The following is a 14,704-nucleotide window of genomic DNA, read 5'->3' as shown; positions in this document are numbered from 1 at the left end:
AACAATTATGTTTAAATATACACTCGCACTCGAGGTTTGATGATAAGGTAACATCACTGATTTGTTTTTATTATAGTAACAGTAACGCCTTGCATTTACATAGCACCATATATACAATATCCTGTCTGATCCTCACACTAATTCTGGAAGATATTATGAAAATATTATTTTTCCCCCATTTTACATACGTGGAAACTAAGAACCAGAGAAGTCATGTGACTTGGTTCAAAGATATCCAACACAGCTCAACACGGTCAAGAAACCAGAACTCAAACTGAGATCTTGTCCAACTATGGGCCAGTGTACTTACTGTTTGTTCCACATGAAACATGCCATGATACATATAAAAAGAAAAAACCACATACTGTGTCTCAAAGCAGGTAGACCTCAGAAGGCTATACACTCATACCAGTAATACTGCCATTGCTCCAAAGAGTTTGGAATATGTATTTGGATATCTCCTGTGGGGCTACTCAAGAATTTATCAGTCTCACTTCTTTATAGTTACATCTAATTTAGCTTAAGATTTCTGAGTTATTTCCTCACATCCAATATTAAGTCCTCTGCCTCTAACTAATAAAAAAAGGAAAGCTAACCAATAATATTATCAAATCCAAAGACACGCCACATTCTGCACATGTAGTCCCCCACCTCCCAGACAAAAGGTTATGTTTTATTACCTACTGTCCAGAATGAAGATTGAATACTCTAATTCATTAGACTTCAACTTCCTTTTTCCAGTTCTTTTCATTTATATCACAGTTGTGTATACACTTCTGCTGCTTACTTCATTTACATTATTATAGCTATTGTGTATATGGTACTCCTGTTTCTGCTTACTTCTCCTATATCAGTTCATTAAAATCTTTCATGTTTCTTTGAATGCTACACAGCTGTAGTTTCTTACCACATAATATCTTACTAAATTCACACCAAAATCGGTTTAGTAATTTGCTGATCGATGGGCACCCACTTGTTTTCCATCCTTTGCTACTTTGGAAAGAAACTTTTTGTCAAATTGCTTGCTTTCTCAAAGAGGGGAGGGGCACTATGGAGCAAGAGAATTTGGAACTCAAAATTTTTTTAAATGATTGTTAAAAGTTTTTGCATATAATTAAGAAATATTTAATGAAATAGATATATTTTTAAAAGAAAATAAATACTGTGAATATTTTCATATATGTGGCACCTTTCTTTGACTTCCTTTTAGTATATGTTCAATAGTGGAACTGCTGTGTCAAAGCATATCAATGTTTAAGTAGCCACATCTCATTTGGATGTGGACTGGCGTCCCCCAGTCAGATCACTCAACTCTTATTCACCAGACTTGACTTCTTATGACTTTTGGCTCAGAAGTCACCATTGAGGAGATTCAAAATGTCAAAGGCATTTTGGTATAGCAATTCCAAAGTGACCACTTGTTTGTCTAGATGTAGGCGCTCTGATAGGAATGTATAAAAAAAAAAGTCAATCCCAATTACTTTGTCATTTATAAATATATGCAGAAAATGAACTAAGTTATAAAAGCAATTAATGAATACTATATTAGAGCTTAGTTTTCAATAGTAGATTACATTTATATAGAATTTTCACATGTTATCTCATTTGAGCCTCATACTGTGAGCTAAGGTAATATAAATCCCATTTAACCAAGGAGGAAACTGAGGCTCAAAGAAACTTCAGTAGTTTACCCACACTTATAAGCACCTAATAAAGATAAAAATGAGTAATATGGAAAACCAAAAAACTGACAGAAATAAAATTTGGCTACTGTCATTATTAGTAGCAAGGGAATTTTTTTTAAAAGCAAGGGAATTTTCCCAAAGAACATTTTCCAAGTTCAATGGTTTGGGTAGCAGCTATCAAATACAATTATCCTCCACTTCACTACTTCTCCCCCTCATTTTCCAAAGTTAAAAAAAAAATCATGCTATCATGCTTTGAGGATGTTAGAGTTTGCTGCTGAAATCTGTTGTTTTTTGTTTCTTTTAAAAAAAAAAAAGTGGAAAAAGTTCATAGAAGATGCTGCCCAGGCCCTTACAGCACGATTATCAGGGACAACCAGTCCAATGGGTACTAAAGGAAAAGACAGGTTCATAGGCGCCTCCCTAGGAAGGGATAGTGTGGCTATGGAAAATTAATCATTTTTCTCAGATCATTTCATCAATGGTGTTTTGATCCATGACACTGGCCACCTGGCAGTTCAACAAATAAGACACTTCATCTCTCAAGCTCTGGGCATTTTCTTTGGCTGTCCCCTCTGCCTGCAATGATGTCCCTCCTTTGCACCAAGTACTGACCTCCCTGGCTTTAAGTCCCAACTAAAATCCCACCTTATACAGTAAGCCTTCCCCAACCCTTCTTAATTCCAGTGCCTTCCCTCTATTTATTATTTCCTATTTATCCTTTATATAGTTTGCATGTTATCTTACCCATTAGATTATAAGCTCCTTGAAGGCAGGGACTATCTTTTGCTTCTTCTTGTAACCCCAGCACTTAGCACAATGCCAGGCACATAGTAGGTGCTTAGGAAATGTTTGCTGAATTGCATTTAATTGGAAGAAAGAGAAAAATATATCAGCTACCTTTTTTGCAAAACTTAAAAAAGTGCTGTCACATACAGAACCCTAGTTAGTGATGGCAAAGACTGTCAGCCAGGTGAACTTTGGCCCAACTCTGAAAGAGTTTAAACTTGTAGGGTCTGGCTTTTGCCTCTTTTTATATCCACAGTGCCTAGCACATAGCAGGAGCCTAAAACATATTTATCAACTGACTGATATCTACACAGAACCTATAATAACCACGTGAGGTAGTTATCATTATCCCCATGTTATAGACGAAGATGCTAGGTTTCAAGGTGGTTGAATGACTTTGGCCAGGATCACATGGAGAGTAAAGTATCAGAGGTGGGGTTTGAAGCCAGGTCTTCCTGATTCCAAAAACCACTTGTTATCAATATCCACTAATATCCAGCATGGTGCAGAGAAAAGAGTATTGTCCCCGAGGTCAAAAGGACCCAAGTTCAAATCCTGCTTCTGATGCTTCACTACCTGACCTTAGACAAATCCTTTTAACTTCCCTAAGCCTGTTTCCCCATCTATAAAATGAAAGAGTTGGACTAGATGGCCTCTGAGATACCTTCCAACTCTAGATATGATTCCATGAACTAAATATTTAAGTACATGCTACATCAGTCCACCCCATTAGGATTTAATTTTCTTGGGAGTTATGACTGTCATCTTTTACTTTTTATGGCTACCACAACACACTAATAGTAGTCACTTAATAAATGTTTACTGAACTGAACTCCAACATTTATCCAGTGCCTACTGTATAGAGATTTTAGTGCAGGGAGTTGGCATAGATAAGAAATTTAGATAAGGCTTGGTTCTTGCCCACAATGAGTAAGAGAGTTTATAGTTTCTCTGTCCCAAATACCTGAGACCTCAAGGGCTTGCTTCAAAAGTTACCTAGCAGCAAGTCTATCAGAAACCACATCTGCGAAAATTTGCTTGCTGGGTAAAGAAATTTATTCTAAAGCCAAATTTTTTTTTTATGATGAGCCTAAAACAGAAATAGCCTGTGCCTCCAGTTGATGGAGTCAGACGCTGTCAATTCAAACATGTATTTTATGGCAATGACGATACGTAGTAGAGGTGGTCCTTGGGGTCTCACTAGCCAAACCAACAGCAGGAAGGGTCTGCTTGCTCCTACAAAGCTGTCAAGATTCCAAGGATGACCCTAGCAAAGGACTGTGTCCACCGTCTGAACACAAAGAAGCAAGACATTCATCCTCACTACCACATAGGTTACCAGCGAATAATTCTTTTGCCACAGGTACCCGTAAGAAGAGTATAAATACCAACTAGCCGTAAGACCTATGGATCATAGCCCCATACCACTGGGGAAAAAAGACAGGGAGTGTTAAGAATCACAACTTCCAGACCACCGACAAACATCAACTGTTGCTACTTTAAATGTGAGATCCTTGTCCAACAAAGACTGTAAGAACTGGACCACGTCCTCTATGAATCCACAGAACAGTCTCTCTTGTGCAGAATGTAGATGCTCTATGGCAGGGCTTCTTAACCTGGGGACCATTTATTTATTTAACATTTTAGTAGCAGTATTTCAATAGTGGCTTATTTTGTAATCCTGCATAAAATAAAAATACATATTTTGAGAAGGGATCCATAAACTTCACCAGACGGCCAAAGGGGTTCATGAAACGCAAGCATGCACACGCACAGGTTAAAAACCCCTGGGAGTTATGGGAGGGCACAGCCAAGAATTACACAAAATGGGAAGTCATGAACAGGTCGCAATCTGCACTGATGAAGGGAATGTACACATCAATGAGACCATGAGTACACCGAGGCAAAGGGGGAAAAAGGGATATTTTACGATGAGCAATGCATGGTAATGTGTAGTTTTTGGCCTAAATTATCATTATTACATTTGTTTCAGGTACTCTCAACTTACCCTTCTAAACAAAAATCCTTTATTGGTTATGGCACAGATACTAGGGATTGTAATGTCCAGACATTAGGGCTATTTTATTTTTATTTTATTTTCCTACCAAAAATACAAAAATAGACATTTCAACTAAGACAACGTAATCACAAACACATTATAACACACATAGAAACAAAGCATCTTTTGTCACTAGCCATGTAATAATTAACTTCACCTATGTGAGCCTCTGTTACCACATCAGTAAATCAGAGATGCAGCATCTCCCTCTTTCTGATAGACAGGAAAGGGGTTATGGGAGCAGAATGTCATGTATGCTTTGAAACACAACTCACTTATTTGGTCAGTCACTTCTGCTTGACTCACTGTCTCATTGCAAGGCTAATTACAGTGGCACAGAAGCAGTATCTTGGTGCAATAACATTTTAAAAAGAAAAGGAATCAATAAAACTTCAGTAAAATGTGGGTCTAGTAGCAATATTACTCTACCACTGAAAACATAACCTACTGAGTTAGTCCAATTAGTATGCGTATCTTAGACAAACACTGCAAATAGACAATGACCTAGACCCATAATTTAACAGAACACAATAAGATTAAGTTGTTTTAGGGAAATGTGCTCAATCCAGCAAAAAGTGTTTTGGTTTTTTGAGCTTTTTTAAGTATAATGTTTAATTGATGGTTTTTGTTTCCCCACGGTCATTTTCCAGTGTTCTCTACGCCTGCTCCCCACTAAACCCCATACAGGCTAAAAATCTGGGACACTAGAAGGATAATAGTGCCCTCCATGGAAACATGAAAACTTAGATGGTGTTTTTTTTTTGGGGGGGGAGCTAGGGGAAGAATGAAGGTAATAATCACAAGAGGGAGGTAATAATCACAATCTATCCATACCTGCTCATCCTGTGATAATGACTACTCTCCTCCTTCCCACTAAAAAAATGAAGTGAATATGAAAGGAACTTTACTCACCCGCCACAGCTGTGGCAGTCTCAGAGTGAATGTGGGGTGGAGGATTCTGCCTAACTGCTGAGTGGTCCCAAGGAACCCATGTTCAGGGTAGTCAGCACTGGAAGAGAGGAGGAAGGAGTGGGGCAGTGCTAAAAGGCAGTGCTGAAATGCTGTACAAGAGACAAGATCATCATCGGCTATGAGGGACCCATCTTTCCACCTTCTGAGTGGAAAGTGACCCCTAGAGGTCAGGCCACTGATCCCCTGGAATCTTTCACATTAGAACGTGAGCCCCTTGAGAGCAGAGACTGTCTTGCTTTTCTATCTCCAGGGATGATCACAGTCCATGGCACATAGTATAAGAACTTTAAAAACTTCTTTATTTATTCATTCATGGCCTCCACTTCCCACATGGGACCGAGTGGCACACGCACACATGAGCAGAACACACACACGCGCACACACACACACACACACACACACACACACACACACTCCTCACACACACTTTCTCTCTCTCTCTCTCTCTCTTCTCTCTCTCTCTCTCTCTCTGTTGGCTAGAGATGGATAAGGTCCCTTTCTTGATCCTATGATATCAAATCTCTACACCTCTCTGGGTTTCAGCTTCCCCAATCTGACTAGCACAGAGCCTGGCATATAAAAGATGCTTAAATAAATGCTGGATGATGTGAATCTTGTAAAATTGAAGGAGGTGCACTTGATGACACAATGATAAATGAAAAGCATTTTTTAAAATTAAAGGGTTTTTGACAAGGTGATATCTAAGGTCCCCTGAAGCTGCCTATGTTGAGGAGGAGGAAGAGGGATGCAGATTTGGATATTGAAAATTTAGGTCTTTTATGTGGCAAACGAAGGCCCAGAGCTGGTTCTTTTATTCCCCCCTCCCCCTCAACCCCCACAGGATTTTGGATTTCTGGCACTGCCCCTTGAATGACCAGGATCCACCTCTGAAACAAGCTTATGAAAAGTGAAAGGCCATAAAAACTGCAAGATGTTGGTTGAGAACTAGACTGAAATGACCCCTGAGATTCATGGTCTAAAATAAAGCAAAGTAAAGGATCTCAAGTGCCAAGAAAAAAAAAATAATAATAAAGAGAGCTGCCAATTCCACAGACCAGGACCTGGAAGGAGCATCAAAACCCTGACATGCAAACTGCACAGCACTGAAAACTCTTGGAACTGGCCTCAGCTGGGTTCAAAGGAGGATATCCAACAGACAAGCAAACCCTCCCCAGGCTAGGAGGCTTGCTCTGCCAGCAGCTAGGCTTTTCATAAAACCACGAAGACATAGAAATATCTGCCGTATGGCTCCCCCGCTTGCTCCCTCCTTCCCTCCCTCCCAAGCCTCTGCTTCTTGGGCTTTCTTTGCATCAGCTCCTCTGTCTCCTCCTGACACAAGGTTAGAATCTGAGAATTCTGACAATGGGGCTGGCTAGCTGGGGATCAGAGCAGAGGAGCAGCATTAATAGGGCCTAGGAAATAGCACATCTCTGAGGTCCGGCCCTACGGGAGTAAGGCACTCTTCACAGCACAGATTTACAGAGAAAAAGACCCCTTAGATCAACCTGTCCATTCCCACTCACTGAAGAAGAAACATGCCCAGAGGAGCGAAAGGACCTCTATATGGTCACACAGGTATAGTAAGCAGCAGGAAGAAGGATGTGAACTCAAGAGTCCTCTGAACTCTGATGCAGATGCAAAAAGCAGTAAGAGGCTGCCTGTGTGGGGCAAAGAATCAACACAACTGTATTCTAGACCCAACTCAGCCACTAATTTGCAGTTTGTTTGACCTTGGGCGAAGCATCATGTATACAGATAGCACTTATATGTTTGTTGAATTGAACTGGGCCAAGTCACTTCCCCTCTCTCGGCCTCAGTTTCCTCATCTATTAAAAACCAACGGGTGGGAGTCTGAGATTTGGTGTCAGGGAGCTTGGGTCCAAATCACAGCTTTGCTCCTTACTTGCCTACGTTACCTTAGAGAAGAAAAGCAAATTTTCTGGGCCTTAATTCCTCATCTGTAAAATGAAGAGGCTGCATTGACGATCACTAAGGTCCCTTCCAGAAATACCATTCTTTGAACCCATGAGTTGAAAAACAGACTCATTTCACTCAAGTATTCTGTGGGAAGAAAAGGGGGGGAGGAGGTCATCAATATTAATACTGGCTTACTCTACATGATACTATTACCAGCATTAAGGTGATCTTACCTTAGACTCCTGATATTTTTTTAAATAATGTGGGTATTTGCCTTACCCCATTATCTCACCAAAAAAGAGTCCCATCAATATCCACAAAGTTCTCCACCGAGAGGGGACCCAGCTTCCTTAAGATGGTAGCATCTCACTCTCTTGGCTTAAGGAATCTTCCCAGAGGAAACCCTATCCCAGAAGAGCTTCCTAATTAAAGGTAAACTCACTATAGTCTTCTCTCTAAGCAGGTGGAATACTCAGCCTCATCTCATCACTCTCACCTCTTCATGGAAGGGCCTTAGATATCATCTAGTCAAATCCCTTTCATTTTGCAGAAGAGGAAACCGCTGGTTAGAACAGTGGTGTGACTCCTACCCATCTTGTAAATCCCAATTGAAATGCCACCACCCTCTACAACAACGAGTCCCTAAACTTTTTGTGTGTGCAAAACCCCTTGGGAAGTCTAATGAAGCCTATGGATCCCTTTTCAGAACAATACTGTTAAATCATAAAAATATATAGAAAACTAATTATAGTGAAATACAGTTCTCAAAATATTTTTAAACAAAAATAGTAAGTTCACAACCCCCAGGTGAAGAAGCCCTGTTCAACAGGGACCCTCTTCTGATCTTCCTGCTCGGTACTAATAACTCAATTACAATACACACTTTCATATAGCCCTTGTAGGGTTTACAAATCACTTTTCTCATAACGATCCTGTAGGGTAGGCAAGACAATCCAAATATTACTATTCCCATTTTATAGACTAAGGTATTGAAGGGAAGGGAAGCAGTTTATACCCACAGTCACATAGCCAATAAGCATCAAAGCTGGAATCTGAACCCACATTTCCAAATGACTCCCAAGTTCAATATTCTTTCCACTATACCACGCTGTCTCTGAATTATACACTATCTACCTCACAATATTGTGGTTTGGTGGTGGTTGTGGTGGAGGAGGGTGCTACATAAATCTTAAAATGCTCTATAAACCTGAATTATTATCATAACCATCATATGCAAAGTTTCTTCCAAGGCAATCCCCTACCCCCTAAAAAAAGAAAAATTCTGACATTCAAGGAGTATAACTCTTGCCCAAGATCACAACTAGAAGAAACAGTACACAGACATTGGAAAGCAGCCTTCCAAACTCCCACCTGTCCCTGACCTCAGAATTCCACTTAACTAACAGTAAGAACCACATACTGCTATGATGTCTAAATGACAAGAAATAAATAGTAAGTCTCATCAGAAAATGAGCACTTGTATCCAAGGCCTGCAGGGCGACTCAGTATTAATAAACCTGGAAGAAGTCCCAGAAGTCAAGGAGAGGTTAAAAGGAAGGAAGGTAGGGGAGAAGGGGGGAAGGGGAGAAGGAACACTCTCCCTGTCACTCTTGAAGAATACCCAGTTCCTGTGATAACACACAAGGCAGCTGCAGTTCAGAATCACAGGTGAATTTCGAGACACCTTCGCATTGGGCAAGAGGCATGAGTCTGAACTGTGTTAACAGAATTATACTGCGAATGCACTAAAAGGGAATTAATTTTTAAAGGAATCCAAATGGGAAGCAAATAACTAAAAGAAAAAGAAAAAATCCTCCTGCACACTGAATGGTGACTGATTTTTTTATATTTTCACAAACTGAATGTGAATTTAAAAAAAAAAAGCCTGTGTCCACAAGGCCACAATTTCCCAAGATTCTGTGCAAAGCCATCAGCTGTAAAAGCATCACCCAGACAAATCATAAATGCTCAGCATAACATAACCACCAAGACACTTCCATGTGCCCACTGCTCCAAAAAAGCTACCTTCTGGGTTGGTAGAGAGAGCATCCACCAAATGCCCTGAAGATAGGATACTACCCAGGAAAAATCCATGAGTGTCTAGAGGGCCGATCTCACTTTTTCCTTTTGAGTCCTGAGCACCTAGCAAATAGGCATACTAGTACTTACACTAGCCACATTTCTCACAGGTCACCCTAAGGAAGGGCTTTGTAAACTTCAAGCCACTACTGATTCTTCTACATTCCTTACAAGGAGGGACTGCTTGGAGTAGCAGACATATAGTTGGCCTCAAGGTCAGGAAGGACACAGGTTCCAGGCCCACCTCTAACCCAGAATGGCCTCTCCCTGGCCCAGGCAGCTCTGTAAGACTTAAGTTGCAAAAGAGTTGCTGATAATCTATATTGGTAGAAAGAAGGCAGCCTTCATGGATGAAATCACTGACCCATCTAAACACACACACACACACACACCCCCGAGTAAGTTTCCATAAAACATATTAACTGATAAATTCACCCAACAGATAGGAGCATTTTTCCTCTCCTTCCCACAGGAAGGGAATTCATATTTCTGTTATCCTTTCCTCTAATAAACCATTCTATTTGGGATATGGGCTTTTACAAAATCATATCCTCTTCTCTACTGCATGCTTACCAGAATATCTGGAAGGTTAAAAATCACTTAACAGCTGTAACAGATTCTGAGACGCTTGCAAAGTACAATTTATTACTCCTACAATGAAAACAACATACTCTAAGCAGTGGCGCTCACCTTAAGACCACCACTCAAAGGATGGGATGACGTGTATTCAAGTGAACATTGAGTGACCTACATTTATCTCCCACACTGAATAAGCAAATGATATCTGCTTGTCATTGCTAATCCACTCTAACTGATTAGAGTGCTAACCTCCAAGGAGTTATCCCTGTATGCTTGCAGAGCAGAGAAGGCGTGATGACTGGAAATGAAAGCCTTTTAGAATTACTCTCAGGCAGATGCACAAATAGGAGGGTTGGGCTAAATTTCACAATACTAGAACACTCTAAGGTTCACAAAACACTTTCCTCACAACTCAGTGAAGGGCTGCAAGTAGTAAGTTCATATACTATCTCCACTTTATTTCAGATAAAGATAAGTCATTAATTGACTTGCCTTACCTAGTAAATATAGGAAGTAGTATCTGAACCCATCTCCTAACTCCAAATGCAAATCTGTCTACCAGTAAAACAAAGCCAATGTCAACAAGAATCTCAGATGATGAATGTTTCCAAACCTCAACCAATGGCCTATTTATTTTTTCCATTTTATTTTTCAATTAATAAGCAATTAATCACTTTCCCTCCTTCCCCACCACCAATTTGGAATGGAAGGGAGGAAAAAAACTTATGACAGATATGCATAATCAAGCAAAACAAATTCCAGCACTGACCCATCTCCAAAAATGTATATCTCACTCTGCACTTTGAATCCATCATTTCTCTGTCAGAGACCATAATCAATCCTCTGTAATCATGGTCAGTCATTGCATTGATCAGAAATCTTACACCTTTCAAAGGTCTGTCTTTACAATATTGTTATCACTGTATACATTGTGCTCATGGTTCTGCTCTCTTCACTTCGTGTCAGTTCATACAAGTCTTTCGGGGTCACTTCATCTATGCATTCCCTTTCATAATTTCTTACGGCAAAAAATATTCCATTCCACTGGTATACCATAATTTGTTCATCCATTCCCCAAATGATAGGCCAGTTTTTTGTCACTATAAAAAGAACCATTTTGTTCACATAAGTCCTTTCCCCCTTTCTTTAATCTCTTTGGGGTCCAACTCCAGTCATCCTACCTCTACCCCATATCTGTCTTGCCATGGGACCCAAGTGGCTCTGGCAGAGAATGTGAGGCTTGCAAAGCCTTCCCTCACTTAAAGCCAATTCACCTGCAAGTCATGGCATCACTTTCCTGACCTCATGGTCCTCTTTGAGTATGAAGGGCAAACAACGACAATCTCTTTGGTATATAGGCCTAGTAGAGGTATTAGGTCAAAGAGTATGTACAATCTACTGACTCTTTGTGGCCTATATCTTCTTATATAACCACAGCACTTTGAAACTGGAAAGGACTTTAAATATGTAGTCCAACCTTTTAATTTTGTAAAGAGAGAAACAAAAGTCTAAGGAGGGAAAATGACATGCCTAAAGTCCCACAGGTAATCACTGGCGAAGCTTAAGCTCCCAGATTCAGCAGTCTCTCCACTAGAACACATTGTGGTCCCTCCAAGCCCCACGCAAAGAGAACATGGAATTAAGAGCCTCAGAAGATCCTGGGACCAAAATCTGGTCCTGGTTCTTTAAAGCCTCTAACCTCGAACAAATAATTTCTCATCTCTTGACCTCAGCTTTCTCATACACAAGGGAGGGGCTTGGACTGAAATAACCTCTAAGGTTTCCTTTCAGCACTAAACCTATGATCATATGATCGAATACAAAACCATTCTAATGTGACAAAGGAATCTGGATTCAATGTATTCAGTGGCTTTCACAATGTTGTAAAAACCCTAAGTAATGAGGCTAATTTTTAAAATGCACAAATCAATCTTGAAGTTTGCCACTCACACCAGGGAGCCATATATCCCCTTCCCTGTTCTCAATACTGGTACAGGCAGCAGAGTTGTTTTATTTTTTCTCTTACTTATTTGCCCTCAAGCTCTGACCCATGCCACCTCACCCCACCCCAGATAGCCACTGGCCCCAAAGCCAGACCAAGAATGTCAGGAAGGCAGTTTAAATTTGTTTGGGGATTGTTCAATCAGCACTGGTCTCCTCAATTATAGGTAGGCTCTTTCTACTTAAGAGTCTGGAGTCAACAGGGCGGAACAGATAGATCTGAAGACTGCAGCCTCTTACATTCATTCAGCTGTGATCTATCTTTTAACTCTATCTCTATACTCCCAAAAAGCTTACTCCTGCAGGCTAATGGTACCCAGGCACTCCAAAAATACCTGAGATTATCTCAATATAATAATAATCCTATGATCCCATCACCCTTAATTCCAAGCAGGTGACTCTGGAGCCAGGCCTAAAGGGATTGGAATGATCAGTGGAAGCGTAGGTCAGTCTGGTGGAGAAGCCTATCTTCCTTTATAATCTTAAATATCCAAAGACGAATATTGCATCATTCGGCAAGCATTTATTAAGTCCTTACCGTTTCTGTTCCACAAAATGTGCTAAGCACTGGAGACAAAAACAGGGTCCCTGACCTGTGCTTCACACATTACTTGGAACATGGTGGAAGCATGTAATAAAAATGCCAGCTGATCGAATGACTGCATGTCCTCAAGGAACTCACATTCTAATGGGGGAGGCAACATGCAAATAACTAGGTACAATAAAAAATACATTCAGTGTATATGGAAGGTCATCTCAAAGGGAATAAGGAAGAGGAGGATGGGGAAAAGCCCCCTAAAAAAGGCAGCATTTCAGGTGAGTTATGAAAGAAGGTACACGTGAGGAAGAAAGGACTCAGACCATTGTGGGGTTGGGGAAGATGGACCAAGGGATTACGGTGCTGCATCACAGTGAACACACAAGGGAAGGGGTAGAGTGTGAGAAAGCTGGAAAGGTAGGAAGGGGGAGGTTGTGAAAGGCTTTACATGGCAGAGAACTTTTGCAGTTGATCCTGGAAGTAAGAGAGAGCCACTGTAATTTGAGGAATTGAGAAAGCCTTGACTAGGAAGAGAATAGAATGGTATTAACTTCAACAGTAAATCACTTAGGCAGCTAGGTAGTGTCTGAAAGTCAGAAAGACCTGAGGACAGATATGACCTCAGACACGAGCTTGTGTGGCCCTGGGAAAACCACTTAACCTCTGTTGCCTCAGTTTCCTTAACTGAAAATGTGGATAATAGCACCTACCTCCCAGAGTGGTTGTGACAATCTAATGACAACGTAAGTAAAGCACTCTGCTGACTTTATAGCACTAAGTAAATGCTAACTTAGGATCTTGGAATTTTAAAGCTGGAAGAATGTTTGGAAATTTTCTAGTCTAATCCCGTCATTTTTTTAGGTGCAGAAAATGAGGTTCAAACCGTAAAAGGTCTCCAAAGGCAACGGTGATGTGAAGAAAGGACAGCAGACAGAGTCAGAGGACCTGAGTTCAAGTTCCAACACCATCATTTACTTTATAGTTTTGTGCCTGAGCAAGTCATTAGGCCTTTATGAGCCTGGTCCTTCGTTTATAAAATGGATATAATAATAAAAATACCTATACTTCACTGATTTATAGCAGTCTCCAAAGAACTGAAAATAAGTATCACACTGAGGACAATGGTGAGGCAAAAAGGGTAAGCAGGAGGCACCATCTCATCAATGTGAAAACTTCAAAGAACAGGAACCAAATATTTCATCAAGGAAATGTATACTAGGAGAAGGAAAAGAAGGGAATAAGCATTTGTACAGCACCTACAGGCACTGTATTAAGCACTTTTTACAGGTATTACATCATTTGATCCTCACAACAAGTTCGCTGGGAGGCAAGTGCCATCCTATTTTACAGTTAAGAAAACTGAGGCAAATAGGTTAAATGACTTGCCCAGGGTCATACAACTCAACCCCTAGGCCACATTTGAACTCAGGTCTTCCTGATTCTAAACCCCATACCACTGTACACCAGCTGCCTCAAACAGTAAAAGAAAATTTTCTTTACTAGTAAGAGAAAACAGCTGGTCATATACATAAAGAGAGTGAGGTAAATGGCCAGAGTGCTTTACTTAACCCTAAGTGTGTCAGAAAAACTGAGGAAGGCCTCCAGCATACTGGATGGACTCCCCATGTCAAACCTACAGGAGGACACAGAATGAGGCCAGCATGAATCTTTACACAATCACATCTGATAAGCTTTTCCTGGTGGACTGCCATTAAAGGGCACAATAATTAAAGCAAAAAGACCTGCCCTTGTGATTGTGCTGTCAAGATCAAACAGGAAAAAGACGTGAAACCAATTATACACATTCAAGGGTTTATTAGGATTCCAGGACTTAGTCCTGGAAGAGAGCTTAGAGAAGATTCTAATCTGACACTTTTGGTTCACAGAGGAAACTGAAGTCCAAAGAGGTGGCTAATAATAACGGCTAACATTTACACGAACACCTACCCTGTGCCAGGCTCTGAGCTAAATGCTTTACAATTATTATCCCATTTGATCCTCACAACAACCCTGGAAGTCGGGTACTACCATTGTCCCCATTTTACAGTTGGGGAAACCATAGCAGGAAGCTGTTAAGTGACTTGC

The 14,704-nt window shown here is 40.5% G+C and overlaps 1 long non-coding RNA gene across 16 annotated transcripts in view; it reads right to left on the bottom strand.

Annotated features, from left to right (window-relative positions):
* The window catches only part of LOC110216080 (uncharacterized), a 177,855-nt gene that overhangs the window by 141,291 nt on the left and 21,860 nt on the right, over nt 1–14,704 (bottom strand). The gene's annotated exons all lie outside the window — the stretch shown is intronic.

Source organism: Phascolarctos cinereus, unplaced genomic scaffold, assembly GCF_003287225.1.
Source record: "Phascolarctos cinereus isolate Bilbo 61053 unplaced genomic scaffold, phaCin_HiC Scaffold_4;HRSCAF=312, whole genome shotgun sequence".
NCBI classification, from domain to species: domain Eukaryota; kingdom Metazoa; phylum Chordata; class Mammalia; order Diprotodontia; family Phascolarctidae; genus Phascolarctos; species Phascolarctos cinereus.
The sequence above is the reverse complement of the archived record's forward strand: the minus strand, read 5'-3'. Positions and strand labels throughout refer to the sequence as shown.